Here is a 19,421-nt window from a genome sequence, read left to right on the forward strand (position 1 = left end):
GGCCAGGTCTGCTCCCCTGCAAGGGAGAGCTGTCTTGATCGATGGGTCAGTGATGGGGTGGGGAAGGAAGACAAGAGTAGATTGGCTGAGCTGAGGGTGAGATGAGACAGCACCTTGGTAAGAGGTCTCTGGGCCGCGGGTTATGAGGATTAAGGTGGTCACCACGGTATTGATTTTCTCAGCCCTCTATCAGGGCAAGCAGGATCTGAAGTGGCCTAAAGACCTGGATCTGGTTGCCTCTGACTATCAGAGATGCTAAATCTGCGTATGTTTTCACCAGAGGACTACACAGATGCTATTTTCTGTGTTCCCTGTCCTGTTAAGAAGGCCGAGAAGCAGCAGAGGCTGCTGGATAACATCTTGGAGGATGAATAGCTGCTGTCTGTGATGATTTGGTAAATTCAAACAATGTGGACAGCTAAGTCTGGGGAATTTAGCCTTATTTCCTTTTTCTCCTGAATTTCTGTGTTTTTGCTGAAATTGTTCTGAACTTGGTCCAGACTCACTCACCTTCTGTTATATGGTTATATAGTGAGTGAATCTCACTGGAGCCTCCCGGAGTCAAGGAGGATCATGCCAATGAGGATTTGTAACTGAAAAGAGAAGAGGGGAAGATAAGAAGCAGTGTCACTTGTTCTCTGTAGAGGAAGGAATAATTCCCATTAAGTGTTTCCCATTAAGAGAAAGAAGGGACAACATTGTGGTTAAGGTACTGAGCTTCCACATGGCTGACTGCAGTTCGTTGCATACCTGGTGGCTTGAAAATCATGCTGGATGCGTGTATGTGCACGCCCCAAATTCCAGGAGACGAGTGGAAGAGAAGGGATTGTGGCATGGCCACCCCCAGAGTGATGATTTCTCACTTTCCCTCTTTCTGTCTCTCTCTCTCTCTTTTGCTGGTGAGTGCACATGCCCTATGAGGAAAAAAGAGAGAGAGAGAAAGAGAGAAGGAGCAATTTCTTAGATAATTTCAGGGAAAAGTTTTTGTTTCATGATTTTTGTTTTTAGCTTAAATTGTCTGCTTGAATCATTTGTGCTTGCTCTGTGAGCTGCACTGGCTAGAGACAGTCTTCAGGACACACTTTGGATGGGTGTGAGAGGGTACCATTTCTCTTCTCGAGTGTGATTAATGAGGTTACAGGAGCTGCACAGGGTGTGGGAAGAGTGGACAGCACATTCACATACAGGGGTGACAGCCCTTTCACTAGATTCCAGTATTGCCACAGGTCCCATGCAGAAAGTAGATATGGGCCTGTCCTTACCTAGTCCTAAGTGTGAACAAAGCAGTCAGAAAGTCACTGCATCATATGATTTGAGGAATCTCAAAGTATGATGTCTTTCTCCTTCCTATTTTCACCAAATATTTCTTCAGTCTGCCTGTCACAGTACTCTTCTCATTTGGTTATGAATTGAAAGCACCGAAGGCTTAGGCCAAAATGCTCTTGTTAGTTAAGAAACAGAACATGGAGAGCCATTATCAATCATTAGCATCATAGGTGAAATTCATTTATTACACTGCACAGTGATAAGGGATTGATAAAACTAGGGTAGTCTTGCTCTGATGGAAGGACAAGGGATTAGGAAACCACCACATTAGGGGCCTTGGATGATTGAGGGACCTAGGGAAGTTACTTAACCTCCCTGAGCCGGCTGTTGTAGTACTAGTATTAAGAATAATGTTGCAGGCACTGAGAATTACTGGCTTTATGAATAACTAGCAACCATGAAGGTAAAATAAGAAAACTTCTATTAAAGCACTTTGTGACTTCTACAGCATCATACTTAGATGAGAAGGTAGTAGTTAGATTCCTGCTACTGTTAATCATTATGATATTTGAAAATGATGAACAGGCCTGATAGTATAGTCTCATCCTCACATATTCTCATGGATGTTTCTTATGTTCATCCTTGTTGTTCACATCCTAATTCTGCAAGGTCAGGAAGATAAGTCAACAGCAGTGTTGGTGAAGAGACATCGCATATAACTTGTCCAGCATCACATGATGAGTCAGGTGGCTTAGAGGGGAATCTAAAGCCCTGTTTTGTTTCTAAACTTAGCCCATTTTTTTTTCTCAAGTGTTGAAAGAACATTTATTTAATAAAAATAGTAAAAACATGAAATCAAGGCCAGCAGGTGGCATGGTGGTTAAGGCACTGAACTCACACATTACTGACCACAGTTGAAGCCCTAAACCCGGCAGCTTGAAAATCACTCCAGGCACATAGGTATGCCAAAAATCCCAAGAGAGGAGTAGAAGAGAAGGGATTGTAGTGTGGCCATCCCTCCTTAGAGGTAATTCCTCACTTTGTCTCTCTGTTTCTCTCTGGCCAGCACACATGTCCTATGGCAAAAATCTAAAAATAAGTAAATAAAAAAATGAAACCATACCCAACTGATGAGGATCTGCCATAATTTGAGTACTGTATATATTATTCTGTTTATCAATACCTCTTGTGCTTATGAAACATATGTAGTACAAACCTACGGTGAATAGTAATTATTTACATATTTTTGCTACCGCAGGGTTTTGTTGAGATATTTGTACTTAAGAGTAAAACATTACTTGCTGGCTACAGTGACACAGGGAGGGTACGGCATTCTACAGTGCTGAGGACACATGGAAGGGTCTAGGTCCTCATCGTGAGGTCTCCCTGTACATGCCAGGTTCATGTGAGCTGATGATCCTGGCTGGTCAAGGCTGGGACCAAACCACTGTATGGGGTCCCTGTTGGGGTGCCTCTTTCTCTCCCTTTCTTTTATTGTTAAAGGATAAATTTAAAAATAAAAAGAGTGAAAAATTATTGTCTCAATTAGGACAATCAGGCATTTCACCATGGTAACCTAAAGGAAGGGAAACATGGGAAACTTTAGGGGAAGAGAACTTGAGAGAGGGAGCTATCTTTTTCCAAGTGGCAAGTCCTTCTTCAGATACTTGATTGATTGAATGACTGAAATCTAATACTTAATTGTAAAGGAAGCTACAAAGATTTTTACATGTAAGCAAAGTTGTAAAGAGAGAATTACGTAAAAACTTAGGAAAATCAACTTCAATGCAAGTACAAAAAATGTCTCTCTTCTGAGCTGTTCAAAGAATTGAGACATAATCTTAAGAATCATACTAGCCACTGATTAATAAAAGAGTATTACATTATACATAAAAATTGGTTCACTGAGGTGGGCTACTTTCCTAAATTAAGGTAAACTATCTTTAAATTTCAATTTTTATAAATAATATATATATATATTTTTTGAGGACAGAAGCTGCTGCTTTTTAGCATAGATGTACTGGAACATATACCTCCATGATTAGGTACCACTACTCTTTCTTGGTAGCAAACATTAATTGTTTAGTTTTTTTGGAAGACAACTTTGAGCAGATAAAGCAAGCAAAGGAGAAATCATTGTAGTACCTATGGCTCTCAATTCTGGAACAGGATGAAAAAATGCAGTGAGTGGTCCACAGCTGAGTATGGCCCACTCCTAGGAAGACTGGCTTGTTAGCATTTCTGGACCACAGCTGCTGTGGAAAGTAATTTCTGGGTGGTAACTTGGCTGACTTCCTCATCGTTGCTTACCTAATCCTGAATCTTCTTGTATTAGCCGAGTGTGCCGCCACTAGAAACATGCCCGGCCCTGGAATTTATGAAATCCACTGCTGTGTTGTCAACACCCAATCTCCAAACAGCACACAAAACTACTGTTCACTGTGTTTTGCCCCACAATGACTGCTTACTTGTTCAACATGTGCAAATTTATTATGAAGGTTATTACATTTATTAAAAGTTGCTTTAAAAACTATTTTAAGGATTGGTCCATAGCCTTAAGGTTAAGGGAGGTGGATCTCACATAGCTGATTGCAGTTTGAATCCTGGCTCCACCAGCTTGATAAACATGCTGGGTACATGTGTCCCAAATCCCGACAGAATGAAGAAATGGAGAAGGGAGGGACTGTAGTGTGACCACATTCCATTGGATTGCTTTCTCCTTCTCTCTCTCTGTCTTTCTGTATCTCTCTGGTGAATACATGTGCCCTGTGGCAATTAATTAAAAAAATAAAAAGATTTAAGGTCCTATTCTAAGAATGGAGTTTAAAATCTGACAGCGCCAGATCCAATTACAAAAGGGTCAGGAAAAACAATGTTTTTATCCTGGACTAGGTAATGTTTAAATATGATAGAACTGATGTTGGAAGGTTAAAGTGGATTTTCCATTGTTTTATGCCTAACTTCTTTCTTTCTTTCTTTCTTTCTTTCTTTCTTTCTTTCTTTCTTTCTTTCTTTCTTTCTTTCTTTCTTTCTTTCTTTCTTTTATGCCTAACTTCTTTGAGATTGAAACTTATTTGGTTTTCTCATCTTTGAGACTGAATGATTCTTTTTCTGAGCAAGCTTTGAGGTGTATAAGTAGCATACGTCAATACCGGTGGGAAACAGCCTACTCATTTTACTTGCCTACCAAATTGTCATGGTTTCTGTTATCTTGTAGAAAGCAATGAAACACATGGACCTGGGATGGAATCTTAGTTCTACAACTTACTGCCTGTGTTAACTTGGGCAAATACTATAATTTATCTGAGTGAAGAGGGTATAATAATGCCTACCTTAAGGGCTTAGGGGGAGAGTAAATGAACCAAGTAATTGAACTCAGCACAATGCTACATATTGCATATTGAGTTGCTGGGAAAGTCATGACACTATGCTATTTTTGCATAGAAAAAATACATCATGACTTTCCCAACAACCTAGTAGTAAGCCCTCAATAAATATCCACCATTGTTGTGACAAATTGAGAGATGACAAAATTATCTAGGTAAGTTCAATTACTAGCTACGTTTTCTCTGAATCATTTTTATTCCAAATTAGTTTTTTTTCCTTTATTAGTATATTTGGGATAATTCGTTCTGTTTATCTCAATTCTTCATTTTAGTTTGCCCATATATAATTATCATAACATAATCAAAGTGTCCCTATTGCACAATTTTTTTTGGAGAGTTTTTTGCTATAGGGCACGTGTGCTCACCAGAAAGACAGAGAGAGACAGAGAGACAGAAAGCGAGAAATCACCCCCTGGGGGGATAGCCACACCACAATCCCTTCTCCTCCATTCTCCTCCTGGGATCTTGGGCACACACAAACACATGCCTGGCGTGAGTTTAAGCCACCGGGTATGGGACTCGAACCACGATCAACCACATGGGAGTCCAACGACATAGCTATTACACCAACTGCTGGTCCTCCATTGCACAAATTTACCTTGGCATCCTCACACACAAATTTTCTTTCAAAGATAATAAATAATTAAGACTGGATTTGTTAAATTTCTTTTTGGTTCACTGATGGATTTTCTTGGTTCTAGCCCATTATTTTTAAGGCTTTGGGCCACATGATAAGTAACAGTATATATGCAGACTTGCTATATTAAGCATCCAAATGAAGTTCAGGAGCTCCATAAGGCTATTGGGTTCAGGAACCTTGACTTGAACCCATGGAAGGTTATCAGAGAATGATGATCATCTTGGAGGATTATCAAATATAGGGACATGTGTTTTAGACTCAGTGAGGAAACCTGAATTCTTAATCTGCCTTTTTGTCTGGCTACATGACCTTGGCCAAGTCACTTGACTTCTGTGAACCTTAGTTTCCTTAATTGGAGGCATGAATTTTTGTCCTATCTCCTCCCCATATGTAAACCCTTTTTATGGTATTAGATGTCAATAGAAAGGATTGTACTCTCTACATATTTAGAGACATATAGTAGAGAGTATGTACCTTATGTACTTTCTCAGATGAACTAAAATGACTGTGCAGTTATCAGAGCTAATAATGTTTTTTTTCCTTAAATTTCAGAGTTGACTGTTTTCTTTTTACAGTCGGATGCCTTGTTTAATTAGTTGCAAGCCATTTTTTTCTATGTTTTACTTACATGAAGTTTAAGAAATTTCTATAGTAGGGAAGGAAGGGACATAAATAAAAAGAGAAAAGATTACATTGGCTCAACTATTTTTTTTTAAAGGGTTTTGCGTGTGCCTGCTGGAGAGAGACAGACAGGGAAAGGGAGAGGTCATTTCCCTGGGGGGATGGCTATGCCATGATCCCTTCTCCTCCAATTTCCTCTTGGGATTTTGGCACACATGCTCATGCGCCTGGTGTGAATTTCAAGCCAGTGAGTCCAGTACTTGAACCACAGTCAGCCATGTGGGAGTCCATCACCTTAACCACTACCCACCTACTGACCACTCTTGCCCAACTATTTTTAAAGTCTTTTATTTTCTTTTAGAATTATTTATTTAATTGAAATTGTTATAATTATTTATTGTTTAATTTGACCAAAGAGAGACAGACAGACAGACAGAGAGAAAGAATAAGAAAGTGAGAAAGCAAGTTGCCAGATCCAGGATTAAAACCACGGTCAGCCATGTGGGTGTCCAGCACCTAACCACCAACCTACTGGCTGGCCTGCACTATTTTTAAATAGTTCTCTGGAAGTCTAGTGTGAACATGTTTCCTGTGTGTCTGTGTCTGGGTACACTGTGTGCACACTCCTCATTCTCAGCTTTCTGAGGTCTGCAAAGACACACTAAGGCATTTTTCCTTCTTTTTGGGATGGAAGTTGGGAGAAAGTAAGGGTACTCCATTCCTTAGAAATGTGTAATGAGTGTATGTCTTAGTATAAAATTTTTGAATTTCACATCCATTAGGATGGCAATTATAAATTAAGAAAAAAACAAAACCAGAAAATAGCAAGTATTGGTGAGGCTGCAGAGAAATTTGAACCCTTGGGCATTGCTGAAGGAAATGTACAAGGATACAGTCACTGTAGAAAACAATATGGCAGTTCTGGGACCAGCAGTTGGCGTAATGGCTATGTCCCTGGACTCCCATGTGGTCCAGATGGTATGAGTCCCAGACCTGGTGGCTTAAACTCATGCTGGGCGTGTGTGCATGCGTGCCCAAGATCCCGAGAGGAGAATGGAGGAGAAGGGATTGCAGTGTGACCATCCCCCCAGGGGGTGACTTCTTGCTTTCTGTCTTTCTGTCTCTCTCTGTCTTTCTGGTGAGCACACGTACTCTATAGCAAAAACCTCTCCAAAAAAAAAAAAAAAAGAAAGAAAGAAAGAAAGAAAGAAAAGAAAAAGAAAAAAGAAAAAAAAAAAAAGAAAAGAAAAGAAAAAGAAAACAATATGGCAGTTCCTCACAAAAATTAGCAGAATTATCATGTAATCTAGCAATTCCACTTTCGGTATATACCTAAAAGAAGTAAAAATAGGGATATAAACAGACATCTGTACACATATATTCAAAGAAACAGTATTCACAGCCCAATAGGTAGAAGCAACCCAGTGTCCATAGACAGATAAATAGGTTAAAAAAAAAAACCCAAAATGTGGAATATTCATACAAAGGAATATTATTTAGCCTTAAAGAAAGAAGGGAATTCTGACACGTCTCTAAGGTACAGAATAGTCACCCCAGTGAAGACAGAAAGTAGAATGGAGACCACCAATGGAGGTTGGAGGGAGGAGTGAATGGGGAATTCAGTGTTTAATAGTCAGCTGGAAAAAAAATTCTGGAGATGAGTGATGGTAATAGTTGTACAAGATCATGAATATATACAACGCCACAGAACAATATACTTTAAAATGGTTAAAATAGCAAAATGTTATGTATTTTACCACAATAAAGTAAATTTTCAAAAAAGCAACTGTTTTATAACTATTTCATAACCTTAAAAACATAGTGAAACCCTTGACTCACACCAACTTTTTAAAATGCTTTTGTTTAATAAAACTTCTTTCATTTTCAAAGAACTTTTCATTAGAATTTATAATACTTGCCTTGAGAAGAAGAGCTTTTATTCCTTTGAATACTAAGAATTTTTTTCTAATCAGTGGGAAACAAATACCAAACTAAATTCTGGAGCCTAATTTAATTCTAATCTATTGGGTTGTCAGGAAAGTCATGATGCATTTTTGCATAGAAAAATGTAGAAAAATATGTCACGAGTTTCCCGATGCCCCAATATTTTCAGTTATCCCTTTAACAGTGTCTATGTAATTTATACTTCTACATGAACTTATTACAAAGTTACTTCTTCCTTTTAGTTATGTATAGTCAGGTTTACTGATTGAAGTGTGTAAACCTATTGCAGTCGAAAGAAAAGATATTCTAGATTCCTGTCTCAAATGTTTCCCTTATTTGCAGTATCACATTGGCCTTTTATTTGCTCATGTTTGCATCATGTATTTCTGTATTAAAATAATATCTATTGATTATCTACTATATGCTAGTCACTTTGCTAGACAATGATGGAGAAAATATCAACAATAAATATAAATGGCATAATAAGGGCTACTGTAAAGATTTGTACAGGTTGTTCTATAGTAGAAAACAGTTAAACCCACCAGGAAAGTCCTTGCCGAGTGTGTGATGTTTTAATGGAATATTGAAAGATAATAACAAAGAAGAGGGAAGACATTTTAGACAGAAGAAACAGACACAAAGATAGGCAAAGATACAAATGCATGAAAACAGCGTATGTACTTGACACCCTTCCACTTGTTCAGTGTGGCTAGAACATGTGATGTGGAGGCAATGAATGGTAAGCAGGGAACCCATCTTGGAGAATTTGGGATTTATCCATGTATTTATTGAGAAACATTAATTGGGTACCTACTATATTTCTGAATATTAGGCTGGGAGTTGGGACTTCAAAGATGAGTAAAACACAGGTGCTAGAGTCTGGTAATAAGCAGTAATAGAGATGTGGGCAAAATTTAGGGCAGTCAGATGTGGCATCTCTATCCCAAGTGAATGGAATAGATGGAAAGAAGACCTACAAAGGATCCTGTAAGGTTGTGGGTGACCCCTGAACTTTGTCTTCAAAGGAAAATAAGCACTAGAGAACCAATGGATGTTGAGAGAGTGGAGAGAGAGGATTTTTGTTATAAGCCGAAACCCAGAGGCAAGAAACTGCAGGGTGTGTGCACAGAATTTTAAGTGGTTTTGTGTTGCTGAATTTAAGTATTAGGTAGAGAATGAGGCTGAAGGGTATGCAGGGCACAGTGCTTTGTGCCTTTAAAGTGTAGACCTTTTCCTGAAGATGATCCTAGATTCCTCTGGGAGCGAGCACAGATTGATTCAAGGGAGATTAGGCAGAAGTCAGGAGAACAAACAGGCTAAACAAAAGATGAACACCTAAATAAGGGTTGTGACAAAAGGAAGAGAGGAAAGGTAACTGATCTTTGACCTATTTAAGAGGTAAAATAAATATAGAATGTGGTGATTAAATGGAACAAGAGGGATCAGCAGTTAGCGTAATGGCTATGTCGCTGGACTCCCATCTAGTCGACTGCGGTTCGAGTCCCGGAAATGGTGGCTTAAATTCACGCCGGGCGCATGTGCCTGCATGCCCAAGATCCCGAGAGGAGAATGGAGGAGAAGGGATTGTGACGTGGCCATCCCCCCTGGGGGGTGATTTCTCGCTTTCTGTCTCTATGTCTCTCTCTCTCTCTGTCTGGCGAGCGCACGCGCCCTATAGTGAAAAACCTCTCAAAAAAAAAATAAATAAAAATAAATGGAACAAGAGAATTGAGGGAAAGGAATCAGTAAGACTGCCAGCTTCCTAGCTAAGGCAAATGACTTTTTATGGGCTCCTTTTTGTGTTTTAAATGAGTAGGTTGAGGCCAGCAGATGATGTAGCAGTTACATCTCTGGACTTCCACATGACCGACTAAGGTTCAAGCCCTGGCCCCAGTGGCCTGAAAATCATACCAGGCATATGTGTGTGCATGCCCAAGATCCCAGGAGAATAGAGGAGAAGGGATTGTGGCATGGCCACCCCCCTGGGGGGGGGGGAATTCTCACTTCCCCTCTCACTGTCTCTGTCTCTGTCTCTCTGGAGAGTGCATGTGCCCTAAGGCAAATATCTCTTAATAAATAAATAAATAAATAAATACATAAGTAAATGAGTGAGTGGGCTTGACTACACTTAATAGCAACATTCTTCCCAGCTCCCAGCTCTGAAATTCTATGACACTAGGCAGCATCTTTGGGAGTTCTCACTCTAGCTTAGGTAGTTGCCTTCCCTTCTCAATTACTCAGCTTCTCTGATGGCTTCTCAGGATAAAAAGAGCCAGAAGAGCTGCGATGGCTTTAAGACTGCCAGCCAGTGTCAGGGAATCTAGTGCTGTTACCAGGTAGCTGGAGTTATAATTAGCTCAGTTACTAGGGAAAAGCTGAGATTCTGTGAGCATGGACTGCCAGGAACAGCTTTTCCCTACTGGGTGAATTTACTTGTTTGGAAGAGCAAAGTGGGTATGAGTAGGGTACTTTTGGAGAATTGAATTTTTGCTAAGAGTATAGAATATGTCCAAAGCAGAAAATGAATTTCTATTGGGACTAATCAATATCTTGTCTGAGGCAGGAGGAATAGGGTAAAATTCTACTTTGATTTATGTTTTGATAGCTGGAAAGAGACTTACTTTACCTGAAGGGAGGTAAGTAAGAGTATATTGGGTCATTGGAAAACTCATGACCTATTTTTCTGTTTTTCTATGCAAAAATGCTTCATGACTTTTCCAATGACCCTATAGGATCACTGTTTAGAGCTACAGAGTTTCTTGAAGATACTTTATTAATTCCTTAACTTTTAAAGAAAACTACATTTAAAAAAATAATCTTAGACTCATAGCAAAGTTACAAAAGTATTGGGTTATTGGAAAACTCGTGATGCATTTTTGCATAGAAAAACAGAAAAATAGGTCATGACTTATCCGACAACTCAATAGTATGGAGCCTTCTTCTATGCCATTCACTCAGCTTCCTCAAATGAATAAATCTTTCATTTTTCATTTTCAAGATGTGACTGATGTCCAGAATAATGCCATAATATGCCTAAGGTCACATGCGAATTAGTAGCCAAGCTGAAACTAGAATCCAGGAGGCCTAACTGCCTGCTTTACAATAACCTCTTTGGTCTTCAACAAAATTTCAAGAAATTTATGTGCTGGCCAGAAGTCAGGTCTTCTTCCCCTTGCATTACTGGGCTAAAATAGAACATACACATGATTTTTCACCTTGTACTTGCTGCAAAAGGAAAATATTTAGTTCCTCAGTCTATATATCTCCATTTAGGAGTTTCATCATATGTTTTCAGAAGCCACTGTGAACATTTCTTTTTCCTTTCCATCTGTTTCCTGCTCTTGCCTTTGCCATCCTGGCTAAGCAAGTTCCACTGTGCAGAGAAATGAGGTTCTATTACATGGAGAAGGCGCGGGGGTTGGAGGAGTGCTGGTGCAGTCTGGAAAGGGGCCCTCCCTATCATATTAAATAGCAGCTAATCCACCCACACACTGAAAGGCAGTGCTCTGACTTGGTACATACCGTTCTGTGGAAAGCTAAGTAATAGTTAGGTGGCTTTTTGCCAGGCAACTTTAGAAATGACTTGCAATCACACTGGCCAGTTACCATTCCTGTTATTTGGAAAGTTGGCTTGACGAGATTGGGAATGAATGAAAGATACAGGCTGCCTGTGTAATGCCAGATTTTCTTCTCCCAACCTCACCTAAGTCCTGCTGCCCTGAAGACTGGAAGTCACTTCTTTGTGCACACTGGGACTTAGAAGCCCAGAGAGAGGTGTGGGGGGAGGAAACCTCCTCTGAGGCCTTTAAGTAAGTGTGAAGGCCCTGACCTGGAGCTGCAGAAGGAGAATCTAAGTACTGGTGAGGGCCTGGAGTGAGCTTGTCCTTCCAGTTCTCTTTTGCTTCATAAATCTCAGATTTTTTCTCTGAAGACACAGAGGTAGCTGCCTCTTTCAGAAATACCTCATGGCCTCCCTATCCAGATTCTTTCCAGTCAAGCCGAGTATCTGCTCAGTACAAATATAAACCTAGTCTTGCCCATCAAGCCCAAGACAGTTGATGACAACAAGGTATTCATGTTGTCTCACTCTCCCAAATCAAGAACTGCTGAATCCAGAGTTGGAACCCAGCATCTTCTCTGCACAGAAATCAAATGAAGGTAGTGAACCTCTGGGTAGATCAGGGATCTGGTAGAACCAAAAGACTACATCCCTTAGAGGTGGGGAGCATTGTCCATCCTAAGGCTTATTCTTCTTCTTTGACCCACTACAGTCTGTGGGTCTATAGTCACATAGTGAATTAGTAGCCAAGCTGAAACTAGAATCCAGGAGGCCTAACTGCCTGCTTACAATAAGGTCCAGCTTGCTACCCAACCATTTAGGGCTTCAGGGGACCCAGAGCAAGAATAGTCATAACCAGTCCCTGCCATCTTCTATTGGGTCCTCTGAAAAACCAGGACACATTTTTACATAGAAAAACATAGACAAATACGTCATGACTTTTCTGGCCACCCAATATAAAGCTGGAGGTGAGAAAAGAGGGCTTCTTTCAACTGTGGGAAAGTTTGGTTCTATAGGGACCACGTAACAGGACTTGTAGGAATTAGAGAATAAAGATATCAATTCGGAGTAGAATTCCACTTTGGGCTTTGTGAGTTGACTCTCTACTGCTAGCTTCCTAATTTCTCTCTCCTTTCTCTCCTCTCCTTTCCTCTACCTCTTCAAGGGTCCAGGGTCTTTAACCAATGCCTAAAGGTTTGTATAAGATGGAGGAATATAAGTGGTGGTCCCGAGGAAAATAGCCTGAGGACTCATTCTCTGTCATTTGCAGCTATTTCTCTCCAGAAGAGGTTTCTAGACCAAGGTCTTTACCTCCTTTCTGGTCTTATTAGTCTCCTCACTGTTAGGTTTTTTCTGTCCTTATTTATCCCATATCTTTTCTCCTTTGTTCCCAAATTCGTTCACATATGTGGAAAGTAAATACTAAATGCCTCCCATTTAAATATTGTGGTACAAGAAATTCATTTAGTATTATTGTATGTGAGGCACTGTGTTATGTGTTTTACACATATTTAACCTCAACTACATGATAGCCTTATGAGTTTTTTTCCATAGGACCAAATTTGCCATTAATAGCCTCAGAGAGTGTACCTAGTATCCTAGCAGCTACATGGCCTAATTCTACAGTTAATAAGCAAGGCCCCTGGCACATTCAGAACTTAAAGTTAGTTACCCTTTCAAATGCAAATGATGTTTTTCAGTGAATAACTCTACATTGTGTTAGGTCTAACAGAAGAGAAAGAGTGAGTTCTGGTAAAACGATATCTATTTTGATAGTGGCTTTTGCCAAGATTGGGACAGGAAGAAATGGAACTGTCTGGTTGATGTGTGTAGAGTGAAAGGTGTCATCGACCTCATTTTTGTTGGTAAAACAGGTGCAAATTGCCAAGCAGGATGTAATAGGACCTTGTTTATCCTTCTTCTCATACCCTACCCTGTCAGACTTGTACTTGGTCTATTTTGGAACTGCAGAAATTCAGAGGAAATAGGAAATTAATCAAACAAAACTACATATTAGAAAGTGAGCTTATGATAAAAGGTCAATGAAATTTGGATGTTTTTCACTTTGGGGTATAACAAATTGAGAGGTGACCTAATTGTGGATGAAGTAGTATATGAAGTCTCAGTATGTGAAAAGAGGGAATTAGATAGTCTCCATCCCTACTGAGGATAAGAATAGTTTGATCCTAGCTTAAGCCTAAACGTTAGGGTTTAGTCATTTAAAACAGTGCACTGAGCCCCTACTATGTTCCAGTTTCTGTCAGAGGTGGTTGCAGTACATGTCAATGAACAAAACAGACAAGCATTCCAAACAGACAAGCATTCCCGCCCTGTGGAACTTATATTCTATCATGGGAAGACGGACAATGAACAGTAAATATAAAAAGGAAAGCATGTAGGATGTTGGAAGGTGAAAGATCTCTTACAGAGGTGGGAAGTAGAGCAAAGTAAGGGTGGGTCAAAAGGTATAAGAGTGGCTCAGTCCCTGCCTCTGGTCAGTGCTCTGCAACCTCCCACTCCTCACCCAGTCAGTCGCCTCCCCAATCACAGTAGAAGAAATCACCATTCCAGTTATCCATCATGGCTCTGGCATGTATCAAAGTGAGCTTTGCTGGGGACAATGTCCCCCAAACCATGTTCCCCTCCATTGTTGGGCAACCCTGGCACCAGGATGTGAAGGTGAGCATGAGGCAGAAAGATTCATCTGTGGGAGCTGGGCCCAGAGCAAGAGCAGCATTTTGACCCTGAAATACCCCATTGAGCATGGCATTGTCACCAACTGGGACGACATGGAGGTCATCAACTGGGATGATATGGAGAAGATCTGGCATCATACCTTTTGTAATGAGTTGTGTGTGAATGCCAAGGAGCAACCCATACTGCTGACAGGGAACCTCCTGAAGCCCAGAGCCCACAGAGAGATGACAGATCATGTTGAGACCTTCAGCATCCCGGCCATGTATGTACTATCCAGGGCGTGCTGTCCCTGTATGTCTCTGGTTGCACCACTGGTATTGTCAAGGACTCTGGTTATCCACACAGTGCCCATATATGAGGGCTATGCTCTCCTGCATGCCATCTTGCATCTGGATCTGGTGGCCAGGACCTGATGGACCTCCTCAAAAAGCTCCTCACTGAGAGCATCTACAGCTTCACTACCACCGTGGAATAAGAAGTCTTGTACTACATTATGGGGAAGCTGTGCCATGTCATCCTGGACTTCAAGCAGGAGATTGCTAGCACTGCATCTTTCACCTCCCTGGAGATCTGTGAGCTGCCCAATGGCCAGATGACAACCAGCAGTTACAGTGTCCGGAGTCACTGTTCCAGTCATCCTTCTTGGGTATGGAGTCCTGTGGCATCCACCAGATCTCCTATGACCCCATCATGAAATGTGACTTGGATAGCTCCAAGGACTAGTACAACAACACTGCTTTCCAGGGGCACTACCACATATGCTGATATCATGGTCAGTATGCAGATCTTTGCCCTGGCGTCCAGCACCATGAAGATCAAGATCATCACCCTCACCACTAGAGCACAAGTACTTAGTGTGGATCAATGACTCCATCCTAACCTCTCTATCCACCTTCCAGCAGATGTGGATCAGCAAGCAGGAGTATGCCCTGGGCCCCTCCCACGTCTGCCGCAAATTCTTCTAAACAGACTGTGCATACCATTTGCTGCATGAGTTGATTCAGAAGTACAAGTTGGCCCAGGCAAATGTATGCATGCCGTGCTAGCCTTACAAAACTGGAATAAGCCTTTGAAAATAAATTTGTCCTTGAAGCTTGTATCTGATATCAGCTCTAGATAGTAGAACTCGTTGCTAATCTTGACCTTGTATTCAAGTTAACTGTTCTCTTGGTATAGACAGGGTCTATGGCTTGCTTAACTCTGGTTTAATGCCCTGTATGTATCTTTGCTTTAAAGTTAGTTTGTGTGATTTGATCCTCTGATGGCTGAGATGTGGACATGCTTGTAGAAGAGAAGTCCAGGCATGTTGAGTCTGTGTGCCTACCAGCCTCTTAATCTGTGTGGGGAATTAATGTCCCAGAGCTGCCTATTCCAAAATTTCCTTAGAGGCTGGTGGGAGTTGCTGAGTCAGTTGTCATTTCTGTCTCACTGGTTTTAATGAAGCTGGAGAAGCTGGGCCTTAGGATCCAGTTTCCTTTCTTACTCCAAACTATCCAAAACACAGTGGGCTATTACTTGCCTTGAGTTGGAAACTGTTTCCATTTATACCTCTAAATTTATTCATCTTTTTATTTCTATGAAGTTTTTATACTCAATTAGTAATTCTTTAGGAGATGACAACAAATTTTGGGTTTCTACTGTTACGTGGGGACATTAGACCCCAGCAACAGGTTGTTCTGTAAGGAAAATAAAGTGCTACAGTAAACTTATAAAAGTCTAAGAGTAGAGAGCACTTTTCAGTATTAAAGAGTGGTTAGGGTTTGCCCTATTTAATAGAAAGTGATTAAACACACACATACACACACACACACCCACACACACACACACACATACACACACACTGTTATCTCATGGTGTATAGGGTTAAGAATCCCAGTGCAGCTTGGCTGAATTCTTTTCTTAGGGTCTCACTAGGGTATATACAAGGTATTGGCCTGGCTACCTTCTCATATAAAGGCTCAACCAGAGAAGGATCTGACTTTGAGCTCACTCAGGTTGTCAGATAAATTTCTTTGTAGTAGTTATACTGAGAATGTTGACTTCTTGCTAGACATTGGCTAGAGTTTCCCAAAGCCACCCATTGTTCCTTGCCTTGTGGGCTGTGCCCACATGACTGCTTACTTCAAGTGAGCAGAGAGGCTCTGGAGCAATTTGTTAGCCTTACAGAGTCTAACATTTAATGGAATCACAGGAGTGACATCCTGTCACCTGTGCCGTGTTCTGCTGGTTAAAAGCAAGTTAGAAGCAAGCCATGGGCCCTACCTACGCCCTAAGGTATTATACAAGGGCATGAACACCAGGAGGCAAGGATCATGGGGGACCACATTGCAGTCTGTCTACAACACTATCTTCTGCTTTTTATTTTGCAAAGATGGGATGGAAAAGAGAAGTAAATAAAATGAGAACAAGTGGTAGAAGATTTGTTCCCGGATTTACCTCACAGCATTTGTAGTTCTCCAAGCTGACCCGAGGCAATGAAAATATCCCAGATTGGTGTTTCCTTGCTGATTTCATTGCCTACACTTTGGCTGTTGGCATTGCCACTTGCTTTTTCATTTTTGCTTTTCTTTCCTATTATTGTTCAAATAACTTTATTAAGTATACAGTTTGAGGGGTTTTAGCAAGTGTATACCCCCATGTAATAACTATGACAAAAATCACGGTATAGAATATTTTTATCACCCAAAAGATGTTGCCATATGTTACATTGGTGCTAATCCTGTCACGCCTCTGGCTGCAGGAAACCTTTCATCCACTTTCTGTTTGTTGACTAGTTTTTTTTTCTATTCTAGAATTTCATATAAATAGAATCACACAATATAGATTATGATATCTGGCTTCTTTCATTTTGCATAGTGATTGAGGTTAATTCATATTGTTTGGGTTAGCAGTAAGTTTATTTTTATTGCTGAGTAGTGTTTCATTGTAGGAATGTAAAATAATTTGTTTATCCATTTATTTATGAACATGTGGGTGCTCAACACTTGACAATTATAGATAAATGTGAGTATTCATATAGGAGTCTTTGTTTCATATATTTTGGATTAATATTCATATGAATATTCATATATAAGTCTTTTTTGATATATCTTGGATTAAATACCCAGTAGTGGAACTATTAGAACACATAATAAGTGCATATTTTAATTTACAAAATATTGCTAAACTAGTTTCCAAAGTGGCTATACCACAGAAAATGATTTTCAGGGTTGGCCTGTAGTAAAATTATTAGATTCTGTTCTGAGGAAGCTATATCCCATATAATTGACAGTGTTCAAGTCCTAGCCCCAGTGGCTTGAAAAACATGTTGAACAGATCAGTAGATGATGTAATTGTTATGTTGCTGGACTCCCATGTAGTTGACAGTGGTTTGTAGTTTGAGTGCTGGACCCAGTGGCTTAAAAAATCTCAGGCCAGGCATGTGTGCATACATGTCCAAAATCCTAAAAGGTGAATGGAAGAGAAGGGATTGTGGCGTGGCCATCCTCCCGGGAGGTGATTTCTTATTTTCTGTTTCTGTCTCTCTGGCGAATGCATGCAACCTAGCAACCTATAGCAAAAAGAAAGAAAGAAAGAAAAGAAAAGAAAAGAAAAGAAAAGAAGAAAAACATGCTGGACATGCATAACTGTGCCCAGAATCCTGATGGGATCAAGAGCTGGAGGAAAAAGAGATTGGACATGACCAGGCTCCACTGGGGGTTGCTTTCTGTCTTACTTTCTATCTCTATCTCTATTTCTATATCTCCCTCCTCTATCTTTCTTGTATATCCACATGAACCCTCTGGCATAAAAGGAAAATAAATGAAAATTACTTTTAAACGGTGACTTGAAGGAGATAAGGAAGTTAGGCAAACAGATAATGGGAATAAGAAGATTCCAGGCAGTGAAACAGCAGGGAAGCTGTTCTGGCTGAAGCATCAGGAGAAAGAGCAAGAATGCTGGGATATGAGGCCCCAGAGGTGATGGGGCTAGTGCAGATCGGGTAGGCCTTGGCAGACCATTTTAAAGACTTCACCTTTTACTGTGTGACACAGGAAGCCACCAAAAGATTTTAGGCAGGGGGAGTGATTTAACAAATGACAGTCCTATGTGACATTTGAAAAGGTAAATCTAGTTGTGGTATTGCAGGAAGTCCATAGAAGAGCAAGAGTGGAAGTCAGGAAGATTATGCAGAAGCCAGTGTTGTAATCCACATAAGGGATGATGCAGCAGTAACTGAATTGGGAGAAATGGCAAAGGTAGCAAAGCCAGTAGGATTTACGGATTAGTTGGATGTGGAGTGTGAGAGGAAGGAAGGACTCAAGGGAGACTGTGGTTTTTGGTCTAAGCAACTGGAAGGATGAAGTTGCCATAACTGATAAAGGGAAGGCTATGGATGAAGCAGGTTTGAGAGTAGAGAGTGGGAGTTTGGTTTTAGATATTTTGTGCTTGAGATGTTTGTTAGACATTTCTTGTGGCACTATCAAGTAAGAAGTTGAGTATGTAAGTCTAAAGTTCTGGGAAAAGGGTTGGTTTGGAGATATAAATTTGGGAGCCATCACTTTATTGATGATATTTAAAGCCATGAAACTACATAAGATCATGAAGGGAGTTAGACCTGCCAAGGGGGAAGGGAGAGGACCAAAGACTAAATCCGGTGACATTGTCACATTAACAATTTGGAGAAAGAAGGAAGAACCAGAACAGGAGACAGAGACGGTACAAAGCAGTGAAATGGGAGAAAAATCAAGAGACTACAGAGTCCTGGAAGCCAAGTGAGGAACATGTACAAGGAAGAGGGAGGAATTAGCCTTTCAAAATGCTGCTGATAGCTTGAGTAATATGATGACTAAGAACTGACCTTTGGATTTAACATGAATGTCCTTAGTAATTGCAGTTAGAGTAGTTTGGTGGAGTGATAGAGGAAAAACCTGATTGTGGTGTATTTACAAAAAAAAATGAGAGAGAAGGAATTAGAGTTAGTGATTATGAACAATTGAGTTTTGTTTCAAAGGTGTACAAAGAAATGAGTTGGTAACTGGTAAGGGTATGGGGTCTGTAGAGGATTTTTAAAAGGTGGATGAATAATAGTTTATTTATATACTAATAGAATTTTCTAGTACAAATTGAATATTGGTAAGAGAGAAAAGGGGGAACTTTCCGGGTATTGCTTTTAACAGTTGGAGAGAACAGGATTTAGAGCTAAAGTGGAGGTTTGGCTTTAGACAGGAGCATGGGTAATTGGTCTGTGGTCACAAGTGGAAACAGGGTGTGTGAGTGCAGATGCTGGTAAGTGGATAGATATGGTGATAGGAGACTCTCAGAATAT

The 19,421-nt window shown here is 40.4% G+C and overlaps 1 protein-coding gene and 1 pseudogene across 6 annotated transcripts in view; both read left to right on the forward strand.

Moving 5' to 3' along the window:
* Positions 1 to 19,421, forward strand: part of LOC102497941 (myomegalin) — a 251,520-nt gene that overhangs the window by 86,501 nt on the left and 145,598 nt on the right. The gene's annotated exons all lie outside the window — the stretch shown is intronic.
* On the forward strand, positions 12,351 to 15,078 carry LOC106733616 (actin, cytoplasmic 2-like; annotated as a pseudogene).

Source organism: Tupaia chinensis, unplaced genomic scaffold (assembly GCF_000334495.1).
Source record: "Tupaia chinensis unplaced genomic scaffold, TupChi_1.0 Scaffold144247_1, whole genome shotgun sequence".
NCBI classification, from domain to species: Eukaryota; Metazoa; Chordata; class Mammalia; order Scandentia; family Tupaiidae; genus Tupaia; species Tupaia belangeri.